Consider the following 18,061-nt stretch of genomic DNA (forward strand, 5'->3'; position numbering starts at 1 on the left):
GATCCCACTGCAGTCAATACCATACCAAGGTTACCATTATTTTGACTTCTTACACTATGAATTAGTTTGCATGTTGTTAAACTTAAATGAGTGGTATCATACAGCATCACTCTTTTGTGTCTGTATTTTTTAAATTAAATATTATGTGTCTATGATATCTGTGTTAATTTGTGTGGTGTTAGTGTGTAACTATATACTCTTATGGTTATTTTCCTATATATGAATTTTTAAATCAAGAGATTTAAATCATGAGAAAAAAATATATCACTATTATTTTTTCTTGTCTCCCTCTGTGTAGCCTTTTGTCAAAGTTTACTACTAGGCTTACTGTTAGGCTTAAAACAGCCTTTTAAAATAATATTGAGTTATTTTCTTTTTTTTTCTGTTCTCCAGAACACATAGCATGAGTATCAACTGAATTGGAATGGTGACTTACTAACAGAAGGCTATTGATAAAACATGTATTGTGGGGCGCCCGAGTGGCTCAGTGGGCAGAGCGTCTGCCTTCAGCTGTTGATTTTGATGTATTCCCAATAGTTTATTTTTGCTTTTGTTTCCATTGCTTCAGGAGACATATCTAGAAAAATGTTGCTATGCTGATGTCAGAGAAATTATTGCCTTTGCTCACTTGTAGAATTTTTGTGATTTCATGCCCCCATTTAGATCTTTAATCCATAGGAGTTTATTTTTTGTTTTTGGTGCAAGAAAGTGGTCCAGTTTCATTCTTTTACATATAACTGTTTAGATTTCCCAACACCATTTGTTGAAAAGATTGTCTTTTTTTTCTTTTCTTTTTCTTTTTTTTTTAGATTGTCCTTTTTTTCATTGCATATCCTTGACTCCTTTGTTGAAGATTAATTGACCATATAATCATGAGTTTGTTTCTGGGCTCTCTACTCTGCTCCATTGATTTATGTGTCTATTTTTGTGCTAGTACTATAATGTTTTGGTGACTACAGCTTTGTAGTATATCTTGAAATCTAGGATTGTGATACCTCCACTTTTGTTCTTCTTTTTCAAATTTGCTTTTGCTATTCAGGGTCTTTTGTAGTTCCATACAAATTTTAGGATCATTTGTTCTAGTTCTATGAAAATGCTTTTGGTATTTTGATAGGATTGCATTAAATCTGTAGATTGCTTTAGGTAGTATGAACATTTTAACAATATTTATTCTTCTAGTCCATGAGCATGGAATATCTATCCCTTTTGTTTATGTCATTAATTTTTTTCATTTTTTAAATAGTTTTCAGAGTACATGTCTTTTACCTCCTTGGTTAAATTTATTCCTAGGGGATAACCCGGGTGACCACTGTCAGCCCGGGGTAGAATCCTGGAGACCCGGGATTGAGCCCTGCATGGAGCCTGCTTTTCCCTCTGCCTGTGTCTCTGCCTCTCTCTCTCTATGTCTATCATGCATAAATAAATAAAATCTTAATAAATAAATAAATAAATAAATAAATAAATAAATGTTAAAATATGTTCCTAATAGACTAAAATTTTTTAATAAAGACAGTGTCCATAATACATACACAATAAAAGATCAAATGACAGATAATTAGGTTTTACATGGTATGTTATTTTAAAATATTTTTTATTTACTTATTAGTGTTTATGAATTTGTGACTTAAAATAATTATTTCATTTATTTTCTTGGTTATGTAATAGTACATTTCCAACTTCTTAAGCTTTTTATTTATTCTTTATTTTATATTCTTTCTTTATTATTCATTTCATATCTTTACTATTGATGATTATGTTTTCTTTGTTGCAAAGCTAGAATTGAATGTTGACAAGCCCATAATCAAATCTAATTTAGGAAGTTATTATGTAAGTGATTGACTTCTATTTCAAATTTACTTGAAATCAAAGTTTTACAGCTGCCTTGGAAACATGGCTTGAATATAAGTTATAATTTACATTTGATGATTTGCCATAACATGTATCAAGTTAAATAAAACATAATGAAAATTGGGATACAATACTCATGAGAACACTTTTAAGTAATTATTTATGTCATCAATTATTATTACAATAAAAACCAACACATAATTAACATTTATATAAAATGAAAGCTAATTGGTGAACACTACAAATTAGCTTCAAAACATTACTAATTGTCCAAATCCATTGCTAATTAGTTGTTAAAATTTGGCAACTATGTAAAATATATTTCAAAATAATGTTAAATTAAAGGGCACAAACAATAAAGCCAAAGTGAAAAATACTTAGCAACTATCAATAAAAATATAAAGCAATCTAGATTTGTGATTTTAACTTTTATAATAGCCATAGTATTAAAATAAGTTAAAAAATAAGTGAAATTAGCTTCAATAATATATTTTATGTAACCAACTACCCCAAAATATTTTAATCTCCATGCTTAATTAAAACTATATTATTAGTGAGATTTTTTTCATAAGTCTTCAAAGCCTGGTGTACATTATACAGTTACAGTATATCTCAATTTGGAGTTGTCCTATTTCAAATTTTCAAGAGTCATATGTGGCTAGTATCACTGTATTGGAAAATGCAGATATAAAGCAGGGGTCCTTACAATGTCAGCTTTAGACCTTGAAAATCCTGATTCTATGAATGGTTGGCAGCTATATTGTGATTAAAGAGCTTAGACACTTAAGGCAGTTCTTAACTTCATGAGGGAAGTAAAATATGAAAAGTACATGTGTGTATTTCTATGCACACACAAATCTACATATGTATATACATACATAATGTTTTATTATTATTCACATTTAATAAGAGGATTCTAAAGCCAAAGCTTAAAGAAAACAAAAATTACTCAATGTCACATATTCAGAGTCTCTCATGCCATTTTCTAAATAATCCCTTTAAAGCCTACATTTTTAATCACTAAATAATCATTAAATTATTATGTCATATAAGAATCCTATTTAAGACTAAAATGCTGGATAGAGGTCACATGCATCACTGGGTCATTCTTTTTTGGAGGAAATAAAGAATGTTATATAAACCTTACGATTATGCTAAATAATTTTCTGATATATACATATTTTCTTTCATTTTCTGGTTTATATTTATTTATTTATTTATTTATTTATGATTTTTATTTCAATATTAATGAAGTAATGTAGATTCAAATAATTTTATTAAATTTACTCTCAGGGGATGTTAGAAGATATCACGTTCTTGCATTTCTGATGCTACAGCCTAATGATTTGTATATTTTATTATAAATTTAATGATATAAAGATAATATCAGAAATATTGTATATATATATGTCTGTGTTATAGAGGTACTCAGACATTGTTTTTACATTCTTCAAAATATAGTTTCATATAAACAATATACTTTTATGTAAATTGATAGAATTCAAAATAGAAATCAAAGTAAGCCAATTTAAAAGGAACAGTACCATTATCAATACCAGATATTTAAAGCATAGATCAGGCTACTGTTCTGTTGTATATTGGATGGTGGGATTATAACTAGATCAGGCATTTGATAAACACATGAACAAATCTATAAAAACAAGACATATTTATAAGTTTTTCTTGCTTAATTTGAAGATAATTTTTAAGGTTAAGCCCTCTGGGAAAAATCCTTTGATATTTGCTTTAAAAATGCATTCTTAAATAGATTTGAAAATGTTAAAATATTCATTTTAATATTAGCCTGGGAAATAGATCTCTTAGAATGAGTTCACTGTTAGCTTTTAAAATGGTCTTGAATTATTTAATGTATTTCTAAGATCTTTAGTGAATCATGGCATGATAATTTTTTCATGAGTTCAGTCATCACAATGGTAGAATTTTAAGGTTTTTAAAATTCATTTCCTTTTTACTTTGAAAGCTAATAAAATAACTCTTCAGCTCATAGACCTAGTTTCCCTAAATTGATGGGGATATGTAAGGAGAACTATAATGTCTGATGTTGCAGTTTTGGGTATAAGTATAAAGTTATGATATGTTCAATATAAAATTGATATATTTCCTGGTTTCTATTTCTGCTGAGCCATCAAAACTCAAAAACAAAGAAAGGAGGCGAACTCCTGCTAGACGATTTATGTAAAACTCGGCAAGAAACCATCTCAAAATAGTTGATGATTCATAGTCCACTGCAAACTTCAAAGAAATATAAAGGAATTGTAAGAAATTGACCAGAAACTTAGTAATAGGGAATTTTTTGTGTAGCACTGGGCTTAGATGTTTTGCTTTTCCTCTCTTATGCTTCAAATTACATCAAAGGGTTTTCAAGATTTTTATTCAGAAACTCCGGTATGTGAACACTAGATCTTGGAGGAGGGCGAAAACACAGGAACCAATAGCTGAGTCCTTAGTGACTTACCTAAAGGTAAGAGACAGATTGGAATGATCTATAGTGAAAGGAAGTAGTTAAAAAGTATTGCAATGGTGAGATAAGATTCATTTTCCAAATGGATCTGTGGAATAGAGCCAGTCAGTCATGAGCAAAGGGACGATCCAAGAGGCTCACTGTAGTGTGATTGTGTGTGTGTGTCTGTGTGTGTGCATCCTCACGCATGTGCTGCAGAGGATTGTCCTTCTTGGGACTTCATTTTCAAAATAACATTTGTATTTCTGCTACACCCAGAATTAACTAATGTTAGATTATACCCACAATAGCCATAACACTTTTTAGCTACTTTTCTCTAATTCCTCTTTTCATTAACCCTAACTTTGTACAATTTCAAATTCATACCTTGTTGTGATGATAGAAAAGGTTCCTACATTTCCACCTGTCAGAAGCTCAGCTGAGTTCGGAGAGAGAGAGAGAGAGAGAGAGAGAGAGAGAGCTGAGTTGCCAGGTGTCAGAGCAGCTGATTAAAGCAACAAACCAAGAATGTTAAAGTCTAATCACTTACTGATAAGCAAGTGTCTAAAACTTAAGAAAGCCCCAACTCATTCTGCTCTATTTTCCTGTATGGAACAGTGCTGAGGTGGAGGGTCAGGTGGATCAGGACAGGTACGGGGGTGATTGTTCTACTGTTGAGGGAGCCCTGAGCAAGAGGCTCCAGCAGTTTCACGGACCCTGATCTTGGGAGGAGTATGAAGAGTGGGGAAAAGTGTCTCCAAGATTTCTGCCTCCTCCCATCACCAAAAGGGCCTCAGTGAGGGGACAGAAGATCTCTGGTCAAAGCCTTAGATTTATAAGGACCTAGAAATGCACATGCCTGCATCAGGAATGTAAGTATTCAAGAGAATGACTGGCCAGAGGGATGTCCATTGTCCTTGACTACAACTCCTTTCAGAAACTACAATGCCCTGGCGGCCTGCCAGATAAAGTCTTTGTTATTTCTTGTGATCTGCCCTGAAAAATCATACATAGGTTTTTAAAGGGAAGCCAGACTCCTCCCTTTCAAATTAAAGGTTCATACATCCAAAATAGATCATAAATGAAAGAGAGGATTAATCCTTATTTGGATGACACTGATGTTTTGTTATCAAATGAACTGGAATTCTGTTCCTAAATATTTCTATAAAAGTTATAAAATAGGTGTAGACTCAGAGCCTGGAAAGAAAAGGCACCAGTAAGAATATATAAAGTTTCTTTCTAACTGAATGCTACTAACCCATCTTAGTCAATACACAAATCATATATAGGTATATATATATATATATATATATATATATATATATATTACCCATGTAATGTTTTTCTTAATATAAAAGCAATGTATATTGCTTTGGTGTAAGAAACTACCTAATAAAAAAAATGTAAGGTATAATTGAATTGTCAGGTATACCATTGTGGCAAGAAAGTGTGTCCTCAATTTCCTCTTTGCTCATTCAAGCATGTATAAGCCTATATAAAAAAAAAATGTGTTTCTGTTTATAGGTATATTTGTCTTTTTTTTTAATTTACCAAAGAATCCTATAACTTTTTCTAATACTCTACTTCCCTAGTGTATCTTTAAAATTAAATGAACTTGTGGTGAGAATAAACCATACATGTTTTTTTTAGTTCCAAGCATAGAGATAACTGAGGTTGAATCAGTTTCCACAAAGCACCTCAAAATGAATGTTGATGTTATCATCATTATTATTATTGTTGTTGTTATTTCCTGTAAATGCCTTGTTTGTTTAGAATGCAACTACAAAGAAGCAAATTATCTAGTAATTTACAGAGAATACAACTGAATATTCAAGTACCAAAACCTGTGAGAAAGGGGAGGACCCTCCTTCCTTGAGAACTGGACAAAGTGTTTCCTCTTAAGGTACACATAGGTTCCCTTGAATAAGGCTCAACCAGAGATATCAGTGAATTTCTGCAGGACAGACAAAAACAGAAAACAATTCAGCTGGTACTCTGAGACTATGTAAACTTCCTACTATATCCAGTCGTTATCATGGACTGGAAAAAGCAGAGAAATTCCTTTTGAATGGAGTAGAATGAAGTTTGATGATAACTTTGAAGTTTTAATTCACTGAATATATCAAAAAAAGTTGAGAGTATTAAATTAAAAGATTCTCTTTTATATTTGAAAATGCTAATCTACTTTTAATTGGCAAAATTTAAAAAAAATTATATTCTGTCAAGAGTGGGTGTGATACACAAACATAAACTCAAAATGGATGAAAGATCTAAATGTGAGACAAGATTCCATCAAAATCCTAGAGAAGAACACAGGCAACACCCTTTTTGAACTCGGCCACAGTAACTTCTTGCAAGATACATCCACGAAGGCAAAAGAAACAAAAGCAAAAATGAACTATTGGGACTTCATCCAGATAAGAAGCTTTTGCACAGCAAAGGATACAGTCAACAAAACTAAAAGACAACCTACAGAATGGGAGAAGGTATTTGCAAATGATATATCAGATAAAGGGCTAGTTTCCAAGATCTATAAAGAACTTATTAAACTCAACACCAAAGAAACAAACAATCCAATCATGAAATGGGCAAAAGACATGAAGAGAAATCTCACAGAGGAAGACATAGACATGGCCAACATGCACCTGAGAAAATGCTCTGCATCACTTGCCATCAGGGAAATACAAATCAAAACCACAATGAGATCCACCTCACACCAGTGAGAATGGGGCAAATTAACAAGGCAGGAAACCACAAATGTTGGAGAGGATGCGGAGAAAAGGGAACCCTCTTACACTGTTGGTGGGAATGTGAACTGGTGCAGCCACTCTGGAAAACTGTGTGGAGGTTCCTCAAAGACTTAAAAATAGACCTGCCTTACGACCCAGCAATTGCACTGCTGGGGATTTACCCCAAAGATGCAGATGCAATGAAACGCCGGGACACCTGCACCCCGATGTTTCTAGCAGCAATGGCCACAATAGCCAAACTGTGGAAGGAGCCTCGGTGTCCATCGAAAGATGAGTGGATAAAGATGTGGTTTATGTATACAATGGAATATTACTCAGCCATTAGAAACGACAAATACCCACCATTTGCTTCAACGTGGATGGAACTGGAGGGTATTATGCTGAGTGAAGTAAGTCAGTCGGAGAAGGACAAACATTATATGTTCTCATTCATTTGGGGAATATAAACAATAGTGAAAGGGAATATAAGGGAAGGGAGAAGAAATGTGTGGGAAATATCAGAAAGGGAGACAGAACGTAAAGACTGCTAACTCTGGGAAACGAACTAGGGGTGGTAGAAGGGGAGGAGGGCGGGGGGGGGGGGGGGGGGGTGGGAGTGAATGGGTGACGGGCACTGGGGGTTATTCTGTATGTTAGTAAATTGAACACCAATAAAAAAATAAATTAAAAAAAAAAGATGGGTGTGAGCCCTCTTGGGAAATTTGAACTTTGTTATAAATAATAAAGAAAGCTACATACTTTTTTGTATATTTGAATAGAAGAGTAAACATTTCAACTTGACTCTGGAAGTGAGATAAACAATTCAAGAAATCATTGACTCATAGTGAAAATTAGATAAGCTATGAGCATATATATGAATAATAGGAGATACAAAATTACAGTATGAAATAGAAAGAATCTGAAAGTTAGAGGGGTTATCTCAGCTTTTTCCATGATAGAACATTAATCTTTGTAGTTTAAATGAAAATATTGTTTAAATTAATGAAACTGAATTGACTTTAAATTCCCAATAGTATTCCAGTATTTTCTCCTTAACTTTCCTTAGAGAAGAATTTAAAAACCAACACTGCTTGTGGAGAAAAGAATTAAGTTTCAGGGCAGCCTGGGTGGCTCAGCGGTTTAGCTCCACCTTCAGCCCAGGGTCTGATTCTGGAGACCCGGGATCAAGTCCCATGTCAGGCTTCCTGCATGGAGCCTGTTTCTCCCTCTGCCTGTGTCTCTGCCTCTCTCTCTCTCTGTGTACCTCTCATGAATAAATAAATAAATAAAATCTTAAAAAAAAAAGAATTAGTTTCAGCAATCCTTCTCTTCAGTTGTTTTATAATTAAAAGTGAAATATAATACTTATTAAATATGAACATGTATATGGAATTCATATGTATATCTATGCACCACATATCTGTGATTTCTCTGTGTGTCTATAATCATAAGTGAGAAGGATATTACTGTTAGCCAGTTAATTTATCTGAATTTTTTTCCTAAAGGACCAAATGTTTATTAAGGGTTTTATAATTTGGTTGACACAAGTATCATCAAATTTGATCAAACTTGGCAAGGGACATCTTAAATTCTCTATATATGGAGAGTTGGATTTCAGAATATCTCTTTGAGAAAAAATTAAGAACTTCCAGTAGGTACTAACTTGTCTGGCACTTATATTATAGTCCTATATGTAAATCTGAAGCTGTCTCAACATTAAGAATGTTCAATGACAAGCAGATTAAGTCAGCAGAAATGTCAAAAATGACAACTTCCATCTAAGGTGTATGGATTCTCAGCATTCTCAGCAATCATCAAGATGTCTCCAATTTGCCAAATACAAACTAATAGGAGTAACAGAAAAACATACATAGTATTGCAAGTATAAGAAATGGACATTTCAAGAATACCTCAGCTAGTGTGCAAATTTAATTATACACTTAGGAATGGCTGACTTTGGTGTTTTTTAATGGCATCTTTTTATTTTATGTTAAATATGTTGCTAGACTGAAAATTAGAACTTGCATAAGCCCAGTGTTTCTGAAGTTAACAAAGTGTATATCAAAAGAATTTAGAGAATTTGTTTGTATCCATAAATAAAATAAATATTTAAATCCTTCATTCAATAAAGATATTCCAGAATATCTCAGAGCACTCTGACCTATTTCAATCTTGAAACTTTATATTCTCTGTTCCACTCCCTTTCCCCCCAAAAAAGACATGCTTATGGGCTTATGGGGACTGTGACAATAGAATTGTTTACTTATCCAGAAGAACTGTGATGAAGAACTAGAACATAAAATACACTACTGTGTTGATTGAAGCTATCTCTTATTTAAAAATACGTTTTTACTCAGTATTTTAATAACAATATATACTCAAAGGATTATTTTGCCTTTCATGTAGCATTATATATTTATTTTATTAAATATTATTAAAATGCCTCTGTGAAGAAGGTTTCTTTGGGGGAAAAAGAAACAATATTGCCAATAAATTTACATATAAATCTGAAAAATGTTAAATTTTGCATTAATATGACGTCACTGACTTTAATACTGCTTGACAAGAATTATTTGACATATGAATGGTCTAGGTTGTCTTCTGATATAATAAAATCCATTTATTTCAGAGTCAATAATGAAGTAGTTAATGTATATTTTTTCATCATCGACCTATTAAAAATTAAAAATCTATTTGCAATGGCTCTTAATTCTTCTCAAATGACTTTTATGAAGCAAAAGAAAACTGCTTTTCCAATTCTTTTGCTTAGGTGAAGGCTCATTCAATCTCTCAACTCCTCAACCTTGTTAATGCACATATGGTAAATGAAATAATAGAATCATTTGTTTTTGCTCAATTTTATCTCCACATGTGATTTACTCAAGAACTTTCAGGACTGCAACTATTTCCAGAAGACTTTTAGAAAGCAAATTATGTTTCCCTGTTGGTTAATGTCTCAAATAATTGTCTTATTTTCAGACTGGAAAAAATATATTTTGATTTCTTAAAGAAAAGTGCCTAAATACACATGATTCACAGTCAGAAGAGAGGGCAGTGTAGTTCCTTGATTGATCTCTTACTTTAGATAATGTAATTTTGTATTCTAAAACAGATGTTGGAGCATGCTTATAATTTGTTTTACATTAAGAACAATCTTTATTTGGTCTCTAACTTCAATAGAAAAAATGACGACAAAATGTTATTTTGTATTAAATGGGAAGCTTGGCTATAATGTTAGTTTTTGTCTTTCTTTCAAACATATATACAACTAATTGACAGGTATGCTATGTGATAGCATTATAGAAAAAAATTCCATTAATATCTCAGTAATTTATATATGGCCATTATCACAGAAGTGAACTATTGTGTATTTTGTAGTGTATATGAAGTGTGAGAACTTCATTCCTTCAATTTATTTTGTGTAATGGAAATACTACACCTCATTTTGTTTTTAATATGCACTTTTCCTTTCTTTAACTATATTTCTCCCAATACTGTGAGAATGAATGGAAATTTACTCCTTTTAGAAATCTTTTAGACTGAACTTTGATGACTTCAGTTCAATGGTAATGTGTACTACAACATATTTATAAAATATATTTCAAAAACCTTGGTTAGAATTGAAGAAATGTAAAATTAAACTTTATTAATACTTTCAAGTTTTAAAATATTTCTTAGCCAATCTAAGCATTCATATAATTAATGAAAAATATATTAGGCTCTCTTATATTCATATAATTTCATTATTTCTGAATGTTATCATCAAAGTCAGTCTGGTGTGAAAATGCCCTCCTGTATTTATAAAACAACGGTTATTTGGGCCTCATATTTCACAGTATCTACACTCTTTGCATATGCCTTCAATCGTGTCAACACCAAGATGTTACCTCCTTCATATTACCCTCGCCAGGCAAAGTAGTGTGTCATTAAGAGGCAACACAGAGATAGCACAGATATAATCCATCAGAAAAATTAAAAACACTTAGCAGGAACTATTTTCAGTGCACTCTTGCTTGCAAACTTCGGATCTCTGAATATTAGAGAGCCTGATGTGCTCAATGTTAGAAAACACTCTATTCATTCTTTTTCTTTCCAACCTTCAACTCCTCTATTACCAGAAGCTCTTCATTATTTTAACCTTCCATCCTTCTGTTTTCTTATGCCTCTTTAGATTTTCATTATGATTGGTATGGTACTGCAGAAGCCTCTTCCCAAGAAGTAACCCATATAGCTTGAACATTTTAAGACTTTTACTTCATTAACCATTTTGCCAAAAAAAAATAATGTATTCTCCTTATGATTATATGGGACTACTGGTGCTGATAAGTACTGCCTCTTCTTCTTATAGTTTCAAGTGTTCCTTAATCATCTGATTCACTCTTGATATACGTCTTTCTAATTCAAGAGACATAGAACTAGAATTTAAGGGCAGAGACCTTTTCTGTATTGTTTACTTATCCAAGCTCCTGAAATACTTCCTGCCACATAGCAGTCAGTAAATAAATATTTGTTGATTAAGCAAATGATTGAAAATAGAATTTATATTCATGATAAGATATATAGTAAATACAAGCAGAATGACTGTATATAGCTACACAAATCTCAGTATTTCTACACCATTGTATTATTATCATGTGTCTTCTCCCATCCTGAAATATCAGTTTTGATAAATGCATTCAAAATTAATTCAGTGAATATTTATTGAACTTCTATAAAGCACTATATGCTGAAAATAAGCTGGTGAAAAAGTTATGGTAAATAAGAAAACTGAGAAAGCTCTTAAACTAAGATAATGTTGAGTTTATTAAAGACAACAATAAAGGAATAAAAAGTGATTAGTTACAATAGGTAGCTGAGAGATATGTTAGAGACGCTATGAGGAGATGTTTGAGCATAAATATTGAGTTATGTGAATAAACAGCTGGGAAAAGGGCATTTCAGATGGAATGAATACCAAGGAAATGCCTACAGTCTTGGAAGAATCAGGCAACAGCAGGAAGCCCAGAGCAGTTGATGCACAGTGAGTAATGAGGAGAGTGGTCATGTTTTGCAGGCTTGGTAATGCATGGGATTTAACTCAATCATGATTCAATAGTTTGGATTTTAAACACAGGAGTGGTATAACTTGACTGCCACTAATTTCTCTGTAAAAATAAAAGCATCACTCTGATGAGTGAAGAATACATTATGAAGGATCAAATTAGGAAAAGCATATTCAGAAAGAAAGATTTCAGGGAAAATATAGCTGAATGACCATACAGTTCTGAATAAATGTGAGGTTAGTGGTCATGTGTTTCAGGTGTGACTACAATACAATGAAGTGTTTTTCTAATTAGCTGCTTAACTGGAGTCACAGTATGTATAAATTTGAATCTCTGATTGGAAATTTTGTTTCCTTCTTGTTTGTTTTGTTTTTGCTTTATTAGTTTTAGCGTAAAGTTTAAAAAGAAGGACAAGAGATCTGAAAGTGATGCAAGGGATTCATTCTTAATCGGGCTGTATTTTTATCTCAACTAAGTTTCTGAAATACAAAACATGTATATTTTCAGAGATCATATCTTACCACTTCACACCTGTCAGAATGGCTAAAATTGACAACTCAGGAAACAATAGATGTTGGCAAGGATGCAGAGAACGGGGCACCCTATTAACTATTGGTAAGAATGTAAATTGGTGTAGCTACCTTGGAAAACAGTATGGAGGTTCCTTAAAAAGTTAAAAATAGAAGTATCCTAGGATCCAACAATTGCACTACTAGGTATTTAACCAAAAAATATAAAAATGCAATTTCTAGGTGGTACATGCCCCCCAATGTTTATAGCAGCATTGTCAACAATATCCAAATTATTGAAAGAGCCAAAATGTCCATTTTGATGAATGGATAAAGAAGACATGGTACACACACACACACACACACACACACACACACACACACTGGAATATTACTCAACCATCAAAAAGAATGAAATCTTGGCATTTGCAATGACATGGATGGAACTAGAGTGTAGTATGTTAAGTGAACCAAGTCAATCAGAAAGACAAATACCATATGATTTCCACTCACATATGGAATTTAAGAAACAAAACAGATGAACCTTAGGAAAGTGGGAAAAAAGAGGGAGGCAAAGCATAAGAGACTCTTATCTATAGAAAACAAGCAGAGTCACTGAAGGGGAGATAGATGGGGAATGGGCTAAGTGGGTGTTGAGTATTAAGCAGGGCACTTGTGATGAGCCTTGGGTGTTTTATGTAATTGATGAATCACTAAATTCTACTCCTGAGACTAATAATATACTATATGCTAACTAAGTAGAATTTAAATAAAAACTTAAAAAATATGCTTTTATGATCTACACATAGGCATTAAATATTTTAAATATATCATTACATTTAACTCTTATAAATTTCCTGAGATAGATTATGCTGCTCTTTGTATTTCACAGATCAAAAACCCTGTTGCAAAACAGATTACACAGGTAGTAGAAGGCAGAGATTGGATATGAACTTCTGTATTAGTTAGCCAGATACTTTACTTTTATCCACCAATTTTCACTTTTTTTCTATATCTGAGAGGTAAATAAAATAATTATCTTACAATCTGTAATTACTAAGATTTGATGTAATACAAACATATGTTTAATTATTAGTACTCTGTTCATCCTTCACCTGAATTCTTATAATTTACATTATCAAACAATTAAGCTTATCTTTTTCTCATGTTGTCCATCTTTACTCTGTTTGAGCTTTTTTGTTTGTGTGATCATTCAGAGCACTAATACAATTCCATCAATAATCATTATTACTTTAAGTTCTGTTTTTTTTTATTTAAATATTCAGAACTGGAAATTAATCATCTTCAGTTCTAGAGTGACAATTTACTATTGTGACAATTTCATTAAGCCTCTTCATTCTTTCCAAAGGTTCTTATTTATCACCTCCGTTGGTCTATTTTAATAGGTGCCTCTCAGATTTTCCTTTTTTTGTTAAAGTTAGTGACTTTTTGGGATATGGCTTGTAATTTTCCTTTGCTAATTCATGTAGGAGTTTTCTAAGTTTGTAAGATATATAAATAAGGGTACTGCTAGTCTCAGACCTCTTTGGCTAAACACAGTAGAAGTGAATTTTTCACCCATTTACAGTGTACCCATTTGTCAAGTAGCCTTCTATGAATATCTACGGATATTCATGAACTCAAATCTTTCTATCTTGTATATAACAAATTCTCTGGGCACTTGAAGTGTTTTGTTTTAAGTTTATGGTAAGAGGAAAAGAAAAGGTGAAAAGGTTATAATTTATAATATGGAAAATATAATCTAGATATGTGTCTATCTGGGACTCTTGAACAATTTCTGTCATGGAATAAATGATATCTCTGATAAATTTAGCTTTATGACACTATTTGGAAGAGGAGGAATAGGGATCTCAGTAGTATCTTCATTCAGGAGAAACTTGCCTCAGACTCTCCTGGACATTTCCACCTTCTTACCATCTGTTGAGCTCCCTGGAATTCTTCATCAGAATAGGCAAAGACATTTCACACATGCTTTGTCATGTAGAAAAAGTCTGGATTTAAATGTTTCACTGGTAAACTTCATCTGGCTAATGAAAAGAGAGTAGGAAGAGAGATGCGGTTGGAACTTAACACATAAGACAATAATTTTTAAGGAACTCCGTCTTCCAAGAAAAGAAAAAGAAAAATCTTTAGCATGGAAATAGCTTTCTTTTTGAAAATATCCTCCATTTTGTCTCTTATCCTTTTTCATCTCATAACTGTATGTCTTAACTAAATAGGTTATGCTACACTGAGTATCATTACAAATAAGTGCATTAAATTTGGACTGTTTAATTAACGATACCAGTACAATTGGCTGTGTATATTTAAAAATAGGTTATGAGTAAAAAATAAGATATGAGTAAACACCTATACTGTATCTTATCAGTTATTTTTAAAATGAATAGGACCTAAACATGAAAAGAAAAACTCGAAATTATCTAGAGTGTTTTCTGATGTCTTAGACAAGATTTCTTAAATATGCACATGATGCATAAATAATAAGTGAAAGTTGGGCAAATTTTAGTACATTTAAATAAAAATCTATGTGAACTTACACAACATAGATTTTTTTAAATTATAGAATGGGTAATTATATTTAAATATATATATATAGAGAGAAGAGCTGAGATGGTGAAGTACTAGGAGGACCCCAGGCTTGCCTCATCCCTTGAACACAGCTAGATAGGTATCAAATAATTTTGGATGCCGAAGAAATCGATCTGAGGACTAACAGAACAAAGTGCACAACTAGAGAGAGAGAAAAGGCCAATTATGGCATATAATTGCCATAGGAGGTATGGAGACATTGTTTGAGGGAGAAATGGATCTTGGGCGCTGTGGAGAGGAGGGAGCCCTGGTTATAGAGAGAGGAGAGAAAGAGAGAGAAAAATCAGACACACAGAGGGAGGAGCACATAGAGAATAGTATAAGGAAAACACTTCACAAAGCCTTTGACTGAGAAAATGAGAGGGGCTGATTTTCAGGAAATTTTTTAACCAGTGGGGCTCAAAGATTTGTTTTAGACATCTATGGAATGGCTAGTGTGGAGTCCTGAGGGGACTGCAGTGCTCCTGTGGAGAAAGAGAGCCCTGAGTGGACATGATGATCTAATGATCCCAGAGTATGCACTGGGAGAGATACTTCTGCTTTCTTGGAGCACATCTGGAAGAGGTGGCATTGCCCCTCTGGGACCACAAAACTGCTGGTGGGTACCATTTCCTTGCTCTCCCCCCAAGCATAAACTAACTTCAATAAGTAGCACAGCACCAACAGTGGTGGCCTAAAACTACATACATCAAAGCCATGCCCCTCTGTGTTCTGCTGGCCCTGCTTTTTCTCAGAAGAGTGTGCCTGAACCAGTGCAGTGGGCCCCTCCCCCAGAAGATGAGCACAACCCCACACACAGAAGCACTATGTCTATTGACCAGAGAGTTCTGCAAAGCTTCAGCTCTAGTGGAAATAGCATCAGGTCTCTTTTAAAAAATAGACCAGAGCAAAACTCATTAACACTTGCCATATTATAGCCAAGGTCCAAACATCCTGACTACAGGTAAGGAGAACTACATAGTACTGACCTGAAGGAAAGAGCAGCCAAAACATAACAACAGAGTGCATACTTCCTGAAATGCAAGTCTCTGGACAGTATATGACCTCTTCTTCATAAAGCCATTACTCTCAAGAGCAGGAAACATAACAGGCTTTCCTAATAGACAGAAGACAAAGACCTAGACAAAATGCCAAGACAGAGGAATTCACCCCAAAATAAAGAACTAGAAAAGGCCATGGCCAGGGATCTAATTGAAACAAATATAATATGCCTAATGCAGAATTTAAAGCAATAATCATAAGGTACTAGCTGAGCTTGAGAAAGAATAGAAAACACCAGGGACTCCCTTACCACAGAGATAAAAGACATAAGAACTAGGCCAAAAAAAAATGCAATAACTGAGATTCAAAAGCAACTGGATGTAATGACCACAAGATGAAAGACATAGAGGAATGAATAAGTGACATAGAAGATAAAGTTATGGAAAATAATGAAGTTGAAAAGAAGAGGGAAACAAAAATATTGAGACTTGTGAATGTCCACCAATGTAGACTTGGGAAACTTAGTGACTCCATAAAGTATAATAGCATTTGTACCAAAGGACTCCCAGAAGAAGAGTGGGAAAAGAGAGAAGAAGTTTTATTTGAGGAAATTATAGCTGAAAATTTACCTTATCTGGGAAAGAAATATCCAAACCCAGGGGGCACAGAGAGCAACAGACTTTTCCACAGACACTTGAGAGGCAAGAATAAAGCAACATGATATATAGTCAAGGTGCTAAATGGGAAAAGTCTGTAGCCAAAAATACTCTACCCAGCAAGGCTATCATTCAGAATAGAAGGAGAGATAGGGAGTTTCCCAGACAAAGAAAATCTAAAGAAGTATAGAACCCCTAAACTAATCCTGTGAAAATATTAAACGGAACTCTTTGAGTAGGAAGACCAACCAAAAGTGACAGACTATAAAGGAACAGAGAAAATATCTGAAACAAAGACAAAACAAGTAATTAAAATGGCACTAAATTCATGTTGATCAATAATCACTCTGGATAATGGGGGGGGGCAAGATGGCAGAAGAGTAGGGGTCCTCAACTCACCTGGTCCCACCAACTTAGCTAGATAACATTCAAAACATTCTGAACACCTACGAATTCGACCTGAGATTTAACAAGAGAACCTCTGGAATGCTACAGAGAGAAAAGTTTTCACTTCTAACAAGGTAGGAAGGCAAAAAAATAAAATAAAAAATAAAAATAATAAAGTAGAGGAGGGGAACTGCAACTGTCAGGGCTAAAGCAGAGTGGTGACAGCCTCTTGGGCATGAAAGCCCAGCCCTGGAGAAGCAGGAACTTTAAAAATCCGCACCTGAGTTCTCCCTGATGGAAAAGAGCTCAGCAGGGAAATCAGACAGAATTGCAGGAGGGACAGTGAAGCCTCAAGATTCCTGGAGTCACTATAAGGGAGGAGCCCCCGAGAAAAAGCTTACCACACAGCTTACTTACCGATATCAGTAAATGACTGGAGTGCTGCAGCCCTCCATGGCTTTTGGGAGAAGCCAGTTGGTTAGGCGGGCTGGCTCCAAAGAGGCATTTATACTAGAGACCAACAATGGATAGAAGGGGCTGTACTCTGTTCCTTTTGGAAGAGGCTGTCCTTGGGAGTACGGGTCCATTAGCACAGGGCCCAGGATCCCAGGGAACCCAGTCAGACAAAGCTGGTGATCCTCCATTCCTCCGGGGACAGGCAGAAATGGGGAGGGCATGGGAAAGCAAGAACTCTCTGCCACTGGGCACCCTGCAAGCTGTGCAGATCAGTCCAACCATGCCTGCCCCCAGGGGCATCTAGGCCAGTGTGGACTGGGAGATTGTGATTAGTTACTCACGGGGAGCTCAATTACAGAGCTGGAAATCTGGCCACCACCAT

Source organism: Canis lupus, chromosome 8 (assembly GCF_003254725.2).
Source record: "Canis lupus dingo isolate Sandy chromosome 8, ASM325472v2, whole genome shotgun sequence".
Lineage (NCBI taxonomy): Eukaryota > Metazoa > Chordata > Mammalia > Carnivora > Canidae > Canis > Canis lupus.